Raw genomic sequence first — 19,109 nt, forward strand, 5'->3', positions numbered from 1 at the left:
TCTTTTAAGAGAATCTATAAATAATTGGGAAGCAAAGTCAATGCATGATTGTTGCTGAAGTTTTAAAACTGGGAGTAGTGCTCATAAATGATAATGTAGTCTTGCCATGTAATGCAATGTCACTATCAGAAGGTGAGTTACAGACAGGTATAATGTGACACTCCAAATAGTCTTACAAATCAGGTGCAAGTTTTGCATCAGGTGTTTGTCAGCTCCTGAGTGTAGAGTTTTAATTGCAGGAAGTCACACTGGTGCTTTACAGCTAGGGAATAAAGACTGTTTCTTTGTATACATGTATGCAATACATACAAGCAACATGTATACATGTATACAAGTGTCATCGTTTGGGACTCAGTAGGTGTCCTCCCTTGTCCTCATACATGTAGAAGCTCAGGGTATCTGCTGGTTTGATGATGGCAGGTTCTTGCTGCTCTGACTGCTTGACATTTGGGTTTCAGCATTTTACTTAGAAGAAAGAGAATAAAAGATAGACAGTGCTCTGTCTTATATTAATACTCACACTTTTGTAAGCTTTTTCAGAAGCAAATTTTGTATTTTTATGCTGTGATTGGACCACATTGACTAAATAGGCAACCTTGTCATTAGGTTTCTCTCCATCAGCAATCGAGGAAGTGATTACCTAAAAGGTTGTAGTAGATTGTTTCTGTTTACAAGACAAATAGCAAGTCCTACTTCAAGCTGGCATTGCATTTCCTCAAAATGTTTTTAAATGTCTATATTGTTCTCTCAAATGTGCACATATCGTGAATGTCTTAGATGTGTCATTATATGTCAGAACTCCAAACCAGGTGAAACATTATGAAAATCCTGATAAGCAAACTGTGGACTGTTGTTAGAAAGATGGATATCTGCAATCATGTTTGTAAAAATTTTGTTAAAGAAACACAGACTAAGTATCATGAAGTATCATGCAATTCTTTTACCTCAGGATACGTTGAGCAATAGTCAACATCTATTAGATAGTGATGTTATTAAAGCAGAACTGACACAGTGGTTAATCTGTTCCATGGCCTGACTAGTATTTTATGTGGAACAATTTTATTTTGCAGTGTTTTATGAAGCATATTATAAATTGGACAGCTTCTCATCATCATCATCAGTTCAGTTTGATAAGACATACCAGATCAAAACATGTTTTGTTATCTCTCTTTGCATTTTACTATTCCTAGATATGCTTCATGCATTCCCACTGTCTCTCTCTCTCTTTCTCTCCCTTGCTTCTTATTGCACAGTTAATTGAGTACTTTATGCTGCTAGATTTTAACAACATGTTGCTGTTTGTGTTTCGGCTTTTCCCGGTTAGGGGTCGCCAAAGCGGAACTCCAGTCCGCTAATGATTGGCAGTTGGTTTTTATGGTGTCGAGTTGTCAGCCCGACGCACAACCTTCAACGAAGGCACGCCCATTCAACGAGATTTTAACAACATACTTTGTGATAAATTGATTTCATCACACAATATTTATATAGCTGTTTGGGAAATAGCTGCCCTCCCTGACCATGCCACACTTCTCAGCATTGCATTTCAATGTCTAAGTCTGAGCAAACGTGCACCAACAGTCAACATATAATAACAAAAAAAATCAGAGAAATTCCATTTGCATTCCAGACATTTAGCAGAAGTTTAGGAAACTTATCTACTAGGTTTGCTGTCTTTGGAAGATGCAAATCTGAACAAAAGCCACACCTCTTCCCCCTCCTGTTGGTCATACCAACATTATCCCTTATTCCACCTTTTTCTGATGTGTATGCTGACTGGGAAAATATTTAGCCTTTTTATTTCATTGGCTAAAGAGGATAAACACAGATTTTATGTTGTTGAAAATACTGATCATTTCTACAGCAATTTCATGTATAGAAAATGCTTATTTTACTACATAGTCTAGTTTACTGTTATTTGTAGCTTATATAATGGAATATGGGACCCTTTTTTTCTCAAGGTATCTATTTTGAAACACAGGCAGCTTTTTATTCAGAATATGGAAAATGAAAGGCTGCAAAGGAAAAATCATGTTTTATTTTCCCATAAGTACACATTTAGCTAATACCTCTTTTTCAAGGAAATTCTTCTTTTAAAGGAAAGAGATTTTTTTCAGTTTATTCCCATCTCAAAGGACCATGTCATATGAAAGTCTAAAGATCTCATGGAGGATGATCTTAATTCAAAGGGAAAAAGGCAGAAGAAAGTTCAGTCTATTGCTGCCAATTTACTTCAAAATGGTCTCTGTGTCTCTGATGCAGGATTTCCCTTCTCTTGCCATGCTTTTCTTTTTTTTTTTCCTCCAGACCTTAAGGAGACTATCTCACTGAAGGAGAGGTATTGGTGTTTTTCAGCTAGCCGTAGATGAAGTTTTGTTTGACAGTTGCTTACATAACATTCTACAACCAGCTTATAAGACTGAATTTCTCTCAAACATCAGTGCCAAAACCAATTCTAAAATCTGTGATGGTGGTTATTCATGGCAATTGAGTCCTATAACAAATTAAACTTTGACAGAACCCACCCTTAAGCTGTATCCCCTTTCTGTAGGAGGGCTAAATGTAAGGTAAACTACTCCATCCAGGGAAATCCACTACTCCAAACCCTCAAAACACTGAACACAAAACACCAATGAATATAGCTAATGCTTTTAATACCTTTTTTACTGATGCTATACAAACACTAGCTAATCAACTATCACCTAACAACTTCACTCTACCTTCCAATGAATCAACCTCACCCCCTACTTTTCATTTTCAACCCGTCCCAATATTATATATTCTAACCCTTCTACAGAAACTGAAACCATGCTCACCCTCAGCAGACCAACTACCTGCTGATTTCCTACAACAATCCGCCAAAGCTACTGCCTATCCCATTTCTATCCTGATCAATAGAACTATTGCTGAAAGTTATATACCCAGTTTATGGAAAATTTCTCATATAATCCCCCTCCACAAAGGAGGACAATCCACTGAACTCTTCAATTACCGCCCCATTGCCCTCCTCTCACCTCTGGCAAAGATCATGGAAAAATGCATTCATAGACAATTACTTGACCATCTAACACAAAATAACTTACTGTCTAACTGTCAACATGGCTTTAGACCATCACACAGCACTACCACTGCCCTTCTTTCCTTCACAGATTGTATCAACAAAAACCGCAATCTAAACAAACTCTCTTCAGCCCTATTTATTGACCTGTCTAAAGCTTTTGACATGGTAAATCACCAAATTCTCATCATAATACTGAAATCTCTGTCTCTTGATACATCCTCCATAAAGTGGTTCCAGTCCTACCTTGATAAAAGACAACAGGCCGTACTTTGGCACAAGTCTCTCTCTACTCACTTGCCCGTCAACCTCAGTGTCCCTCAAGGGTCCATCCTTGGACCTCTACTTTTTTCCATATTTATCAATGACCTTCACCTAGCCATCCCCCAAGCTACATGCATACAATATGTGGATGACTCTACACTGATATGCTCAGCCCCCTCCTCTTCTGAACTTCTCTATCTTACCCAACAAGTATTTAACACAGTTGAGCAATGGTTCACACATAGATGCCTTCTCCTAAACCCCAAAAAGACTAAACTCCTCCTTTTCTCTCCTACTAATAAATCCCCCCATTGGATTTCTCAGTTAACTCTACTAATAAAACTATTATATCCCCTGAACCAACCACCAAACTATTAGGTGTCACCATAGACAATAATCTGAACTTTGATATTCATATTAACAATACTATAAAAACTGTCAACAAAAAGCTAGGCTCTCTCTATAGGATAAAATCCTTTCTTCTACCTTCAGCTCAAACCACAGTAGCACACACTCATCTAATCTCTTCTCTTCTTTATGCCTCACCTATTTTTACTAACCTATCTAAAAATAATCTTAGCAAATTGGAAATGTCCTACAATAACATTGCCAGATTTGCAACAGGCAGCCCATTTAGAACTCATCACTGCCTTCATTTAAAGCAGCTAAGATGGCTTGAACTACAAAATCTCATTAAATTCCATCAACTAACTATAGCCCACAACACTCTTTACAAACCTTCCAAAACACCTATTCTTTCCACACTAATCACTCCCTATAAAAACCGAAACTTCTAGTACATACCACTAAAACAAACAACAAGGCTGGTGACTCCCTTTTTTCTAATATAGTCGGAAAAGCCTGGAATCTCCTTCCAAATGAACTCTCCACACTTCCCTCACTATCCTGTTTCAAAAACAAATTTAAAGTGTTCCTCAAAACTCACTGGTTATGCCCATGTTCTAAACCTGACTAGTCTATGTGTCTCTAAATACTTTGCTCTTCCTACCCCATCTACTCATTAAAAGCAACTCCTTCCTTATTAAACTATTTTACCTACTATCTCTAGAATACCTTGATTGTATTAGCATCCTTTGTTATGCCTATATTCTGCACTGTAAATTTTAGATTGCATTTGCATCCTTTGTTATACCTGTATTCTGCACTGTAAATTTTACTGTGATAACCTGTAATAGGTACTGTTCATAGGATTTATTTGTCTCATGTATCCTTAGATGTTATTGTGTTAATTTCATTGTCCTAGCTAGGAGCTTAACTCCCCGGGCCTCTACTGAAAATGGACATGTATCCAGTTAGACTAGCCCAGTCAACAAATGTAAAATAAATAAAATAAAATAAAATAAATTTGTGGCTACTACAGGGGCAGTCTGTTCTAGAAATCAGGAAGGCACTGTTTGATGAATGCATCTCTCTGTTATATTTTTTATCTGCTGGTGAAGATTTATATTCATGATTTTGGTATTTGTGGAACTATTACATGGAGATACAGCAGATTCAGATAAATTCAGCAGTGCCTTTAAAGGCACAGAAGGCAAGGCATAAATTATCACTTAAATGTCTATTAAATACTGAATAAAGGAATAGTGCTTCTAGTCTTTCTTTGTAGCTGTTTGACATTCCTACTGAGGTACATTCTGAAGCTGGTGTTGCACCCAATGTTGTTGTTGTTGTTTGTCTTTTGGCTTTTCCTGGTTAGAGGTCGCCACAGCGGAACTTTGATCTGCTAATGATTGGCAGTAGATTTTGATGAACGCCGAGGTGCCAGCTCGATGTTCAACCTTCAATGAAGGCACACCCATTTACGCATGTCTTTCAAACGCCCTCCCAACAGCGGGGAGGATATGCAGACTCCACACAGAAGGCACTCCCCGCACTCCAGCTGAGAACTGAACGGGAGAACCTCTTGCTGTGAGGCAACAATGCTACCGCTGCATCAAAGCGGCTATAATTATCCTAATCAATGCTGGATATAAGACTACTCTTTAGATCTGGATGATAGTCCCTTGAAAATTAGCTGTGATAAGTAGAAGAATTTTCTGACTAGTCTTGTCACATGACTATTGAAAGCGTGGGAATTATTAACCCACAATCCAAATCTCTTTCATTTTCACTTTAAAGCAGAGTATTGTCTATGCTGCATGATGAGTGGAGGGTCTGCAGACCATCTTTCTGTCTATCTATCTAGATGGATAGATACTATGCAGTAGCACATATCTCTGTAACAACATTAAGCTTTATTTGATGCAATATTCTTCTGGCAAATGCCCTAAGATTTTGAATAAAGCATCATTGTCTGTATAGTATCTGACATATCTATATGACTGTGAATGTTTCTCTGCAAAAGTAATTTTTGCTTTGGACTGTGAATTTTTTTTATCATTAATATCTTCTCACAAGTCAGTCACACAATCTAAAATAATTGGAGAATTTACCTGTTGTAAGTGCAGCTATTTAAAAGAACAAGCCTATAGTTCACATTTTTATACTGAAATGTTAGCAGTTTGCATCATAATGGTGCCACACAGTGGCAGAATTGGTTAATAAGTTACAGACATCTGTAACACCAGAGACATCTAGCTTCAAGGCTTTAAAAGTCAATATCTTCCTTCAGAGAGCAGAGACTGCAGTCATTAACTCTAACTCCCCTATATCTAGCATGACCCTATATGGTTATACTCATATTGTGTAGCATTTAAACTGGACTTAGTTGGAGTGCAGTCAGTTATTTATTTATTTATTTATTTATTGACATTTGATTACTGGGAAAGTGGCGGCCAGGGGAGAAAAGCTCCACATTTTTACAAAACATTTTAAGAATAATAATTTTGCTATCTTCAAAAATAAAACAAGAAATAAAACAAAAACATCTGTAGGTTAAATAATTATAACAAATTAGACATGATATAAAAAATTGGTTAAGAATTGATACAATGTATATGACAACCATTTAATATTTTGAGAAATTTTACACAGTTTGTAGAGAAATTAAAGGTAAGTTAGTGTAATAGAAATAGGAATTGCAATATGAAGTGCGGGAAAAACAGGTTTATGGTATACTTAGAGAGAAAGTCAGAGAAGAGAATTAGATACCTGTAAGGAAGTAAGTGAAGATGGGAGAGTAAGGAGGTAAAATGAATGAAAAAGTACTTGTCCACATTTAGAGATATAGGTTATCCTGGTTTTGAGCAAGAACAGAGCCATATTTTGGCTAGGAAGTCTTTCAGAGTGGTTCTGAAAGATAGGAGGGTGGGTATAGATCTGATGGGCACTGGTAAGGAGTGTCAGACCTTAGCAACCTTGTACAAGTATAGACAATGCCCAGCAGATTTGCTAGGTTTATAGACAGACAGGAGTTTTTGGTCACTAGATCAAAATGACTGACTGGGAACATAGTTGTGTTGAATGTTTTTAGTGCTGGACAGGCAGATGGATGTTGGATAATTTCATAGGTGATAAGAAGTTGTGTATATTTTAGTTAATGTGGCGGTTCTAACCTGTTTAGGCTTTTCAGTGCTATACAGTGGTGAGTTCTGAAAGGGGAATGTGCTGCAATTTAGCAACTTTGTTATAGCGGTATTCAAGTTTCAATTTTTGTGAAGTCTGGAGGTTAGTAAGGATGGGAGCACCATAAAGAAGAGTGGGGAGGAGATACATAGTGGCAAGTGTAGTTTTAATTTTATTGGTGAGAAAGATTTTGGCTCTGTAAAGCATCCCTTCTTTTTGATGAGTTTTTCTTATGCAATTTTGTATATGCAGGTCAAATGTAAGATTATCATCCACTATTACCTCTAATAGTTTGCTATGAGAAATGACTTCAATGGCTGTATTATCAAAATAAATGACTTTAAATGTAGTTTTTTCATTAGAGATGGATTTAAGGAAAAAAGTAGTAGTTTGGTATTTTTTTGTGTTGAGCATGATTTGTGAGTTATAAAGCCATGATTCGGTGGCTGCTAAAGCTTTCCGAGTAATATTTTGGTAGTGTACCACATTGTCAGATGTGCAAATGAGAGTGGAATCATCTGCATATTGTATTAAGGTGGCCTATTGTGTGGAAATATAGAGAGTGTTGGTGAAAATGTTAAAGAGGAGGAGACCAAGAATATAGCCTTGTGGCACACCAGTGGTGACTGTGAGGTAAGTAGAGAGGGTAGCGTGCCATTTTACCGACTGATACCTATTGGACAGGTAGCTTTTGAACCACAGAAAGGTTGACTGACATTGACCTTGTTAGGACATTTGAAGAAGTTTCCTGTGACAAACTGTGTTGAAGACTTTAGACAAGTCTAGAAATAAGGAAGAGAGCAGTTTGCCATTATCTCTGGATTTATTGACAATATCTATAAAGGTTAGGAGGACAGTGCTAGTACTATGGGAAGGATGGAAGCCATTTGTAAAGGGGATAGGAGTTCTTCCTGCAGGAGTTAGTCTAGCAATTATTTTTAATACATTTTCAAGTATTTTGGCTAGTGGAAATATGATTGCTATAGGTCTGGAGTTATTCATGTCTTTTGAATTTCCTCCTTTGTGCAGAGGGATAATGTGTAATTTTTTCCAGAGACAAGGAATGTGGGATTCCTGGATTGACCTATTTATAAGGACAGAGACAGGATAAGCAGTGCTGCTGACTGCTATTTTTAGGAACTCACTTGGAAGGTCATTAGCTGAAGAAAAGCACAGTTTATGTTTATTTAAGAGTAGTTTTATATAGGCTATGGGCACTGGTTTGAAGATGAAAGTGGATGTAGTGAAATGTGGCTGTTGGGCAGGGGTGGGATTAGATGTTGAGGAATCCTTGGTTAGAGATGCTATCTATAAAATAAGAGTTGAAGTGTTTTGCAGTTTTGAGTGGTGAGTTTGCCTTCAGAGATCCCTGAAGGTGAATGACCAAGTTATCAGCTCATTGATGGTTGAATAAATAATTGGAGCTGAGCTCTGTGCGTTTTTTTTTTGTTTTCTTCAATTATTGCTGATGTTTAATAGTTTTTTATTAGAGTGGTGAGTTATCTGGAGAGTGGTTTGGCTTGAATTTTTGGACAGGATGTAAGATTTCTTTAATGGCTGTCCAAATTTTTTTAGAGTTGTGTTTAGTATTATTTTGAAAGTTATTATAGTATTGTTTTTTGTCTTCAATTATTTGCTTATTAGTACGATTGCAAAGCATTCCAAAGTTTTCAAGATATTGAGGTGTTTTATATTTTTGACATTCTTTCCTTGCTTTTTTTCTACCCTGCATTAGCATTCTACTCTTTTTGGATAGCCAAATTTCATTATTTGTTTTCAGTCTCTTGCTTATAGAGGTGCAAGTTTATTTAGGATATTTAAAACAGTTGTATTGAATTCAATTACAGCATCATCTAAGGGGAGGATTTTTAGGAGGTTCTAGTTAATAGATGGCGGTGTAGTAATGAACATTTCTGAGTTAAATTTGGAAAGGTTACATGTTCTTTTATAAATATGCTGTTAAACTAGATGTGTGAGCTGTCTGGTCATATAGACTGGGAGATGATCTGTAAGATAGTCTGACATTATGCCTGTGGTGGAGTATTTGCTATGGTCTGATACTAAGATCCAGTTGAATAGACAATTTGATATCTTGTTATAATATGGTATTATCCCAGATGTTCTCACTTGGTGTAATATATAATTATTTAACCTATAAATGGATAAATGGATATCCATGGTTTTTGATAAGGAGAAGTCTGCTTTTCTTAATTGCCTGCCCCTTGTTTCATCATTCTAATGCCACAAATTATTCTGTCTCTTATTAAGGAAAAAGTGCAGCTCATAAAATTACAATTTGACTCTATTCTTCAGTTATTAACTGTGAAGACTGGTAGAGATGGGTGAAGGCTTCCAGCCTAGTCAAATAGAATTTGATACATAATTCTGGCATTTGTAAATATACATGTAAAATACAGGCTTGTTTCTTAAATGAAATAAAATACTAAAATGTTGAACTTCAAGATTATAGCAACATCGCCATCTGCTGTAAGGAAAACTAAGTCAAGCATTTCAAATCTTTCTTTTGAAGTTAAAATTATTTCAAATCTATCCTTTGATCTGTAGAGCTCGGAGTCAGCCTGTCTAAGCTAGCACATTCTTTCTATTGTTTTAACTTAAGGAATAATTACTACAGTGTACATGTGAAATGTCTTGTATTGTTGTAGCTTCCTGAGCAGGTGTTAGCTTGCTAAATAATGTAGCCTATTTGCCTGGGAACTCCTGGCTAAGTGTCAAAGAAATTATGTAATGGGAACTAAATGAGAATGATGCAATCTGGGAGTTTCCAGCAGAAATGTTTCTTAGTGATTTTAAAAACTATTGCTCAGAGAGAGACTGTAAGCATTTTTGTCTTGATATCCAACTCAGCACTGCCTTACGTTCTCCTTATGTAAGTAGTATGTTAGAACTGTGTTTTCTCCTAGAAGTATCCAGGAATTATAAAGATTAGACTACGTGTTTTTCTGTATTCAGATCAGAACTTTCCTACTGTATTGTTTTAAGTTTCTGTATGATCTCTGAGCTCTTGAGTAGCACTGTGGTGTAGTAGTATTGTCTTGTGTTTTTAGTATTTATTATTAAATATTTGAAACCCTTTTCAACTGTGGCTGGTTTATGTAGAGATAAATTAAGCTCTAGAGCATATTGTATGCTTATAAGTGATCCTGTAGTAAGCCCTTCCAATAAGCACTGATTGCTTAGTTACACTACTATTGGATAATAATATTGCACAGTAATAATTGGACACCCTTTTAAGGGCCTTTGGGTAGCTGATAATTATTAGCTGGTGATGGCAGGAATTACTACCATATAGTCTGAGCATAGGGGCACAGTTGGAGAATCTGTGTCAGCCTTTCCCAGGCGTGTCTGTGAAGTTGTATAAATACTCATATCAAAGTGTGTGTGTGTGTCAGCTACATGGGCAGGGACATGAAGTACTGGTTGGACAGAGAGGGTACTGGAGGGTAGCTTGTCAGCTAGGCTGAGATCTGGACCCTATAACTGTGCCAGTGGGGAGTCTTATTGGGGATCTGGAGAGCAAGGGAACAACCATCCCCAGACTAACTGTGATCTCTGTGTGTTCTTAAGGGAAATTGCATTTTACTGTTTGTATTTGTTATCCTTGCTGGGCCAGGGCACTGGCGTCACATGTGTTTGGCAGCAGGGGAAATATCCACATCACATATTAATTAGTTGGCAAATACTAATTGACTTGTAGTGGTGTGGGTAGAGTGAATCATGTAGCTTATGTACAGTGATCTCTGAAGGTGTTTTGTACTCTAAAACAGCCACACAGTTAATACTCAGAGTTCTGATCACAATTGTTTTATTTCTTTTGTTAGCTTAATTAGTCAGCATGAGCAGGTAGCATGTCAGCAGAGGAGTATGGACAGCTGACAAGGAGCCAGCTGGTGGAGATGTGTCAGGCTAGGGGACTGGTGCATGGAAACCTGATAAAGGCAGACCTGATTGCAGCCTTGGTTACAGCTACATCAGAAAACAGCATCCAGGAGGACAATGAGACTGGCAGTGGAGATACAATATCCTCGAAGAATGGACAGCTCAACCTTTCTGCGAAGGACAATCAGACTGGCAGTGGAGATACAATATCCTCGGAGAATGGACAGCTCAACCTTTCTGCAGTGGACTTAAAAATCCAGCTGGAGCTAAAGAGACTTTAGTTGGAGCCAAGTGTTTGGAGATATAAGCCGAACAGAAGGAACATCAGAGGAGGCATGAGAGGGAAATGCTGACTCTTCGCCGGAGTAATGGAGGTAATGGGGAAGGGAGTAACTGGATTCCAGAAGCACAACAGGTTAGTAAATTTCTTCTGCAATTTAAAGAGGGGGATAATTTTGATAGTTTCATTCATATTTTTGAGAGGGTATGCAAACAGTATAGTGTTGACCAAAGGCTCTGGGTATGGTTCCTGACCCCCTTAGTCCATGGAAAAGCTGTAACTTATTTGTCAAAAATGCCTGATGCTCTCTGTTTTGATTGTACTGCTGTAAAAATGTATTTTAAAATGTTTTAAGCTAACACCTGAAATGTATAGGAAAAAGTTTCGTGAGCATAGATGTAAGGCAAATGAAAGTGTGTGTGAATATGTTGCTGAACTGAGCACTTATTTTTGTAGCTGGGCGAGTGGATGTCAGATCACCACTTTTGAAGGACTGGCAGACCTTTTGGTGAGGGAACAAGCCCTTAACACGTTGCCTGAGGACATGAGGATCTGGTTAGCTGATAGACAATGTGCTACTTCAGATGAGTTGGGGAAGAAGGGAGACCTATACCTGGCCAGCAGGGCAGCCCTGCACAGGAAGGGGACCCCCAGTACTGCTCATGGGTCTAAAGGAACCCATGGTGGGCAGCACAGACTGCCACAACAGAATCTGCCAGTAGCAGGGGAAGCCACTAGTCTAGGTACACATCCAGGAACTAGGGTTAAATGTTTTGAATGCAAGCAGTGGGGCCATGTGGCATACAGGTGTCCATGGAGGCACGGAGGGGAACCAAAGGTGAGGGAGCCAGTAAGTGGGAAAGACAAAATCCCAATATTAGGTTGTCTTGAGACAACAAGGGTACTAAACTACCATCCTGCAGATTTCCTGAGAGGGAAGAATTTGGATGAGGCAGTACCATGTACTTATGCAGTTACATGCAGTCAGACTAGGAGACACGCATGGTGGTCTGGTAGCTTGCAGGAGACACAGACAGACTGCATACTTGCAGCAAGGACTAGTGAGGTGGTTACTTCAGGGAGTGAGCTATGCAGTAGCAGTGAGACTGAAGGTGAGCCATGGCTGCTTGTGGGTACTGATGTTCCCTTGGACAGGGTAACTGCAAAGGTAGAGGTGTGTAGTAGTACCCAGTCTGACAGTGAGGTGCTACTGTCAGAGGATGCCAGACTTCCTGTTGAAGGAGAGCTGGGAAGGGTTGCAAGGAGAGAGTTGAGTCAGGCTCAGCTCTCGGACCCTACATTGCAAGGCCTGAGGCAGGTAGCTAGGGAGGCACCTGATTCTCAAGGGAAAGGTGAATCTGTATACTGGGACAAAGGGTTACTGTACAGAGAGTGGACCCCTGAGAGAGGGCTAGAAGGTGAGAGAGTGCAGCAGTTGGTAGTGCCTAGAGCCTACCATCATGTGGCGCTTCTAGCCATAGCCCATGATATTCCCTTTGCAGGTCATATGGGCATAAAACGTATAAAGAGGCATATTATGCAAAACTTCTATTGGCCTGGAATTTCCAGAGATGTAACAGGGTACTGCAGGACCTGTGAGCAGTGCCAAAAGGTAGGCAAGGCAGGAGGCAAGGTAAGAGCTCCTTTGATGCCTTTGCCTGTGATTGAGGAGCCATTTCAGAGGGTAGCTATGGATATTGTGGGTCCTCTGAGTACCCCAAGTTCCACAGGGAAAAAGTATATCCTAGTCGCAGTGGATTATGCTACTCAATACCCTGAGGCAGTGGCTTTGTTCCATTGAGGCAGAGAAGGTGGAAAATGCTTTGTCAGAGATTTTCAGCAGGGTAGGTTTCCCAAAAGAAATACTGACTGACCAAGGTGCCAGTTTCATGTCAGACCTGCTGGCTTGTCTGTGAAAGTCCTGTGGGGTGAGGCACATAAAGACCACCCCCTACCATCCCCAGACTAATGGTCTTGTTGAGGTTAAACTCTACAATCAAGTCCATGCTATGGGCATTTGCAAATCAGTTTAAGAGGGAATGGGACAATTATTTGCTCTATCTGTTGTTTTCTTACAGAGAGGTTCCCCAGGAATCCACAGGGTTTTCACCCTTTGAGTTGCTGTATGGGCATAGGGTGAGGGGACCTCTAGATTTAATTTGAGATGAGTGGGAAGGTGAGTGTGAATCTCACAAGGAGTCTGTTGTGGCATATGTCCTAAACCTCAGGACAAGGCTCAGGGAACTCATGGGCTTGGCCCAGAAGAAACTGGCAGAAGCCCAACAACAGAAAAAGGTGTGGTATGACAGGAATAATCGAGCTAGAGAGTATGCTGTAGGGCAGCAGGTAAAGGTTCTCATTCCTGTCAAGCACAACAAGCTGCAAGCAGCTTAGGAGGGACCCTACAAGTGGTAAGAAAGGTAAGTGATGTTTACTACATGGTGGAACTGCTAGGGAGATGTCAGAGGCACAAATTGTACCATGTTAACATGATGAAACCTTACCATGATAGGGAGGCCCTTGTGCTGAGCATTTTCAGTGGGTTGCAGGAGGAGTCTGTAGGAAATCCTGTGAATTATCTCCTCAGTGAGGCCCAGACTGACACCTCAATGGAAGGGGTAGCAATGTCCCAGCATCTCCTAACCAGGTTTGGGAAATCCGAGCAGTGTTGCAGGAATTTGGGGACATGTTCACTGGGAAACCAGGGTGCACCCACCTGGTGCAGCACCAGGTGGATACAGGGCCCCAAAGGCCTATTAGGCAGGCCCCTTATAGGGTGCCTGAGACAGTCAGACAAACCCTGAGGGAAGAGGTACAGGAGATGTTGGAACTAGGGGTGATTCAAGAGTCCAACAGTCCCTGGGCCTGTGCCAAATAAGGATGGCAGCATCAGTTCTGTTTGGACTACAGGAAATTAAATAGTCACATAGAGTCGGATGCTTTCCCCATACCTAGGACAGATGATGCCCTAGAGCAGTTGGGTGGGGCTAAGTATCTTGCAACCATTGATCTTACCAAGGGTTACTGACAGGTGCCCTTGACTCCTAGTGCTAGAGAGAAGTCAATGTTTGTGACTCCTTTTGGCTTGTATCAGTTCACAAAGATGCCCTTTGGGATGTAGAATGCCCCAGCAACTTTCCAGTGGCTGGTAGATCATATCCTAGTAGGAGCTGGAGGGTTTTCCCTTGCTTACCTAGATGATATTGCCATCTACAGTGCCATTCCTGGCCAGAGCACCTTCAGCATGTCAGGGAGGTACTGGGCAGACTACAGAGGGCAGGGTTGACCATTAAGCCGAGCAAATGTCAGGTGGGTATGGCAGAGGTCTCCTACCTAGAACATAGATTGGGGAGTGGTAAGATAAGGCCAGAACCTGCCAAAGTGGAAGCCATTCAAGCATGACCTGCACCTGTTACCAAAAAGCAGGTGAGGGCATTTTTAGGGACAGCAGGGTACTACAGAAAGTTCATCCCCAGTTATTGTACCATAGCTGCTCCCCTCACAGACCTGACAAGGAAGAACAGGCCAGATAAAGTAGTGTGGAACCCAGCATGTGAGCAGGCATTCCAGAAGCTTAAAGAAGCTTTGGGAGGACCCCCTGTGTTAGCCAGTCCTGATTACAGCCAGGAAGTTGTTGTGCAAGTGGATGCTTCAAACCATGGGGTGGGGGCTGTACTTAACCAGATTACTTCAGAGGGGGAAGAGCACCCAGTGGTTTATTTCAGTCATAGGCACCAACCCAAGGAGGAATGCTATGCAGCTGTAGAAAGGAAATGTCTAGCCATAGTGTGGGCACTGCAGAAACTTCAGCCTTATCTGTATGGAAGAAAATTCACTGTAATGACAGATCACAACCCCCTAATATTGTTAAATAGAGCCAGCCAGCAAAATGCCAAGTTGCTAAGATGGAGCCTGGGGTTGCAAGCATATGATATCTCAGTGCAGCACCGCAGTGGGAGTAGCAACGCCAATGCAGATGGGCTCTCAAGACAGGGAATGGGGTGAGGTATACTCACATAGACCTAACCCTCTCAAGTGGCATTTATCAAAGGTCACTTGAAAAACTAGCTTGAGTTCTTTGGGCATAGAAATGTGAAGACTGGTAGAGATGGGTGAAGGCTGCCAGAATAGTTAAATAGAATTTTATACATAATTCTGGCATTTGTAAATATAAATGTAAAATGCAGGTGTGTTTCTTAAATGAAAGAAAATACTAAAATGTTGAACTTCAAGATTGTAGCAACATTGCCATCTGCTGTAAAGAAAACTAAGTCAAGCATCTGAAATCTTTCTTTTGAAGTTAAAATCATTTCATATCTATCCTTTGATCTGTAGAGCTTGGAGTCAGCCTGTCTGAGCTAGCACATTATTTCTATTGTTTTAACTTAAGGTATAATTACTAGAGTGTGCATGTGAAATGTCTTTTATTGTTGTAGCTTCCTGAGCAGGTGTTAGCTTGCTAAATAATGTAGCCTGTTGGCCTGGGACCTCCAGGCTAAGTGTCAAAGAAATTATGTAATGGGAACTAAATGAGAATGATGTAATCTGGGAGGGCCCAGCAGAAATGTTTGTTAGTGATTTTAAAAACTATTGCTCAGAGAGAGACTATAAGCATTTTTGTCTTGATATCCAACTCAGCACTGCCTTATGCTCTCTTTAGGTAAGTAGTATGTTAGAACTGTGTTTTCTCCTAGAAGTAGCCAGGAATTATAAAGATTAGACTACGTGTTTTTCTGTATGCAGATCAGAACATTCCTACTGTATTGTTTTAAGTTTCTGTGTTATCTCTGAGCTCTTGAGTAGCACTGTGGTGTAGTAGTATTGTCTTGTGTTTTTAGTATTTATTATTAAATATTTGAAACCCTTTTCAACTGTGGCTGGTTTATGTAGAGATAAATTAAGCTCTAGAGTACATTGTATGCTTATAAGTAATCCTGTTGTAAGCCCTTTCAGTAAGCCTTGATTGCTTAGTTACACTACTATTTGATAATAATATTGCACAGTAATAATTGGACACCCTTTTAAGGGCCTTTAGGTAGCTGATTATTAGCTGGTGGTGGCAGGAATTACTACTGTATAGTCTGGACATAGGGGCACAGCTGGAGAATCTGTGTCACTGTCAGCCTTTCCCAGGAGTGTCTGTGAAGTTGTATAAATACTTATCTCAAAGTGTGTGTTTGTGTGTCAGCTACATGGGCAGGGACATGAAGTACTGGTTGGACAGAGAGGGTACTGGAGGTTAGCTTGCCAGCTAGGCTGAGATCTGGACCCTATAGCTGTGCCAGTGGGGAATCTTATTGGGGATCTGGAGAGCAAGGGAGCAACCAGCCCCAGACTGACTGTAATCTCTATGTGCTCTTAAGCGAAATTGCACTTTACTCTGTGTATTTGTTATCCTTTCCTCATATATGAGACGCCCTCTCTGGTGTTAGTGGTGAGGATTGAGGCTCCTTGATTGCTGGGCCAGGGCATGGGCGTCACATTAACATAGCTTCTTTAGCCTCTGTGGGACCTTATACTGTTGCAGAAAGAAATTACAAAAAATATCAGATTATTTTATGGCTGTTAAAACTTCTCATTTTTTTCTCTGAGTGCATGCATTTTGTTTTTGTATTTTTCAGTTTTTCAGAGAAAGTAAATTAGTTAAATACTTTTATGGTTCTTCTTCAGCAGCATGCAAGAATAAAGCACATTGAACCTTTACAGGTTTTTCAGGTAACTCATTTGCAGTGAAGAATGAAACTGAATTTCTGAATCCAAAGTTTCATATTTCCTGCTGAATTTTCTTGAAATACAAAAATACCATTCATTTTTTGAAGATTATAGCTATGTAGTTCCAAGCAGTGAAATGATTGTTGGCATATACATTTTCATAGTTTTTGCAAATATTTTATCCACTCAGATATGGAGTCATCTCAGGAGACTGTATGCTATATGATAAGCAAATTATTCTAGATAGCCTTAACTCATACACTCCAATGGAGCTCACGAAGTTTGCACTATAATTTCCAATGGGTAGAGCCAAAGCATTTTGACAGAATCAAATTATGTCCTCACATTTCAAACAAATGTTCATATTTCTAGAACCATAGGGGTTATGAAAGAAGTATAAATGACAAACTCTTCAGCACAAATTATTTGTTATCATGGTAGTATTTTTTAGGTTCAAGGTCTTAAACCAAATTTTATAAGTCACAGTAAACATAGTAACTATGACATTTGTAATATTTGTAATATTTTGTAAACAGCAACTCAGCAACTACTCAAGTTACTCATATGCTGTCAGAAGCATTTTCTTCATCTAGCTGAGAGCTTGCATATGAGGTTAAGAAGTTCTGTTTGTATTACTTGGTTGTGAAAATATCTAGAACAATGTGAAAATTATATCTATATAAATTAATAACATAAAAATAACAGTTAATATATATTTACTGGCACTATACAGAGATCAAATATTAGTGCAGTTGAGTTTGCCATTTTTTAAGCTTTAAGATGAAATGTTTTAAAACCCTGTACATAGCATGGTTTTGGAATTATTTATGGAAATATGAACAAGCACTACTTGATGCCTAGATGCGTCAGTAGGAGTTAACTGCAGATGCACTTGGAGGAGTCACTTGGATGTAATGATTTAAAGCTAAATAGTCACATATAACGGGAAGGCTAGGTATCCACCTACCTGAAAACCTTGCCAGTTAAGTGTAAAAGCTCTTTGTTGATGAAGTCCTTCTGTTAATATTCCCCTTCTAGCAAAACTTCCTCAGGTGTTAAACATATTGCTCAGTCTTCGGTCTAAAGGACTACTCTGTGTAATGATTAAAGCACTGTATACTGCTCACCAGCTTTCTTTTCTAAGGGAAACTCAGGAGGTATCTATGTTTCTGATGAAGATGGTTCTTAAGTGAGTCCTGTTAAATGGAGTATTAATACTGTTTTAGAATCCTTGAAAACCCAGCTGTTTAAGCATATTTGCTCAGTTCTTTTAAAAATTGTCTTGGTATACAAATTTCTTAGATGGCACCATTTCTGCTGGTAGAAAGCCAGAAAAGTAGGCTGAGATGTTTTAGGCAGTCTTCTATAACTATAAGGTGATCTTTCTACTGATCCATTTTTTATGAGTCTAGATACATCAGATATTCTATTTATCCAAAGCATTTAACATTTGTCCTTTCTATGCTCATCCTTCTAAAGTGGGTGAACAGATTCTGCACAGTATGAATTCTAAGAGAAATGTCTACATATGTTACTAAAACTTCTTATATCAGAAAATCAGGCTATAAGTCAGGATCTTTTCTCTGACAAGTTGGACTTTTCATATGGTAAAAAAACTATTTCCAAATGGGTTTCCATTTGTATAGTCTTCACATACAGTTCTACCAATACGTGTAATCATGTTAAAGGACTGATATCATACTATAGGCAACAAGAAAGAAATAATGGATTCTAAGTGAAAGACCAGCACTGGTATAGTTTTTAAGTTAATTGTAGAATATAAGCTGCTGTTAAAAAAGGGAAAATTGTAGGCATATAAAATATTGCATGATAACTAAAGGAATCAATCAGTGTAGGTTAGAAAAGATTGGGAAGAGACACTGGCTAAGAAATTTACAAAGAAACAGTGGGAGAATATATGCATGGCTCCCAAATATGCAACAACGTCTTAAATATTTAGGATCTTTGCTTGGATGTGTTTACATAGATATTTTTATACCCCAAGCAGACTCCAAAGAATTTTTCCTTAAGTGGATTGCAAATGTTAGAGGTGTGATGGGGAAGAAAGAATTAATTGGTAACATATTTTTCAGGTGTGTATGGATTATAAATGTTAAGAGGTTTTGTGTTTGTTTGTTTGTCTTGTTTGTTTTGTTTCTTTGTTTTTAGCTCTACAACGGAATGTTTTGAGCTCTGCAACAAAATTGGAATTGCCTAGACATATTAAAGTATTGCTGAGATTAATTCTGGTATCCACCAAAAATAATTTACTAGAAAATGGAAATCAAAGTTTAAACCACTAGAAATAGTGAACATAGTAACCAAAATAAAAGAACTGGAAGTGGGATCTTTAGAAAAGGGTAGGAACAAATT

This window comes from Protopterus annectens, chromosome 1.part0 (assembly GCF_019279795.1).
Source record: "Protopterus annectens isolate FY-2018-M chromosome 1.part0, PAN1.0, whole genome shotgun sequence".
Taxonomy (NCBI): Eukaryota; Metazoa; Chordata; order Ceratodontiformes; family Protopteridae; genus Protopterus; species Protopterus annectens.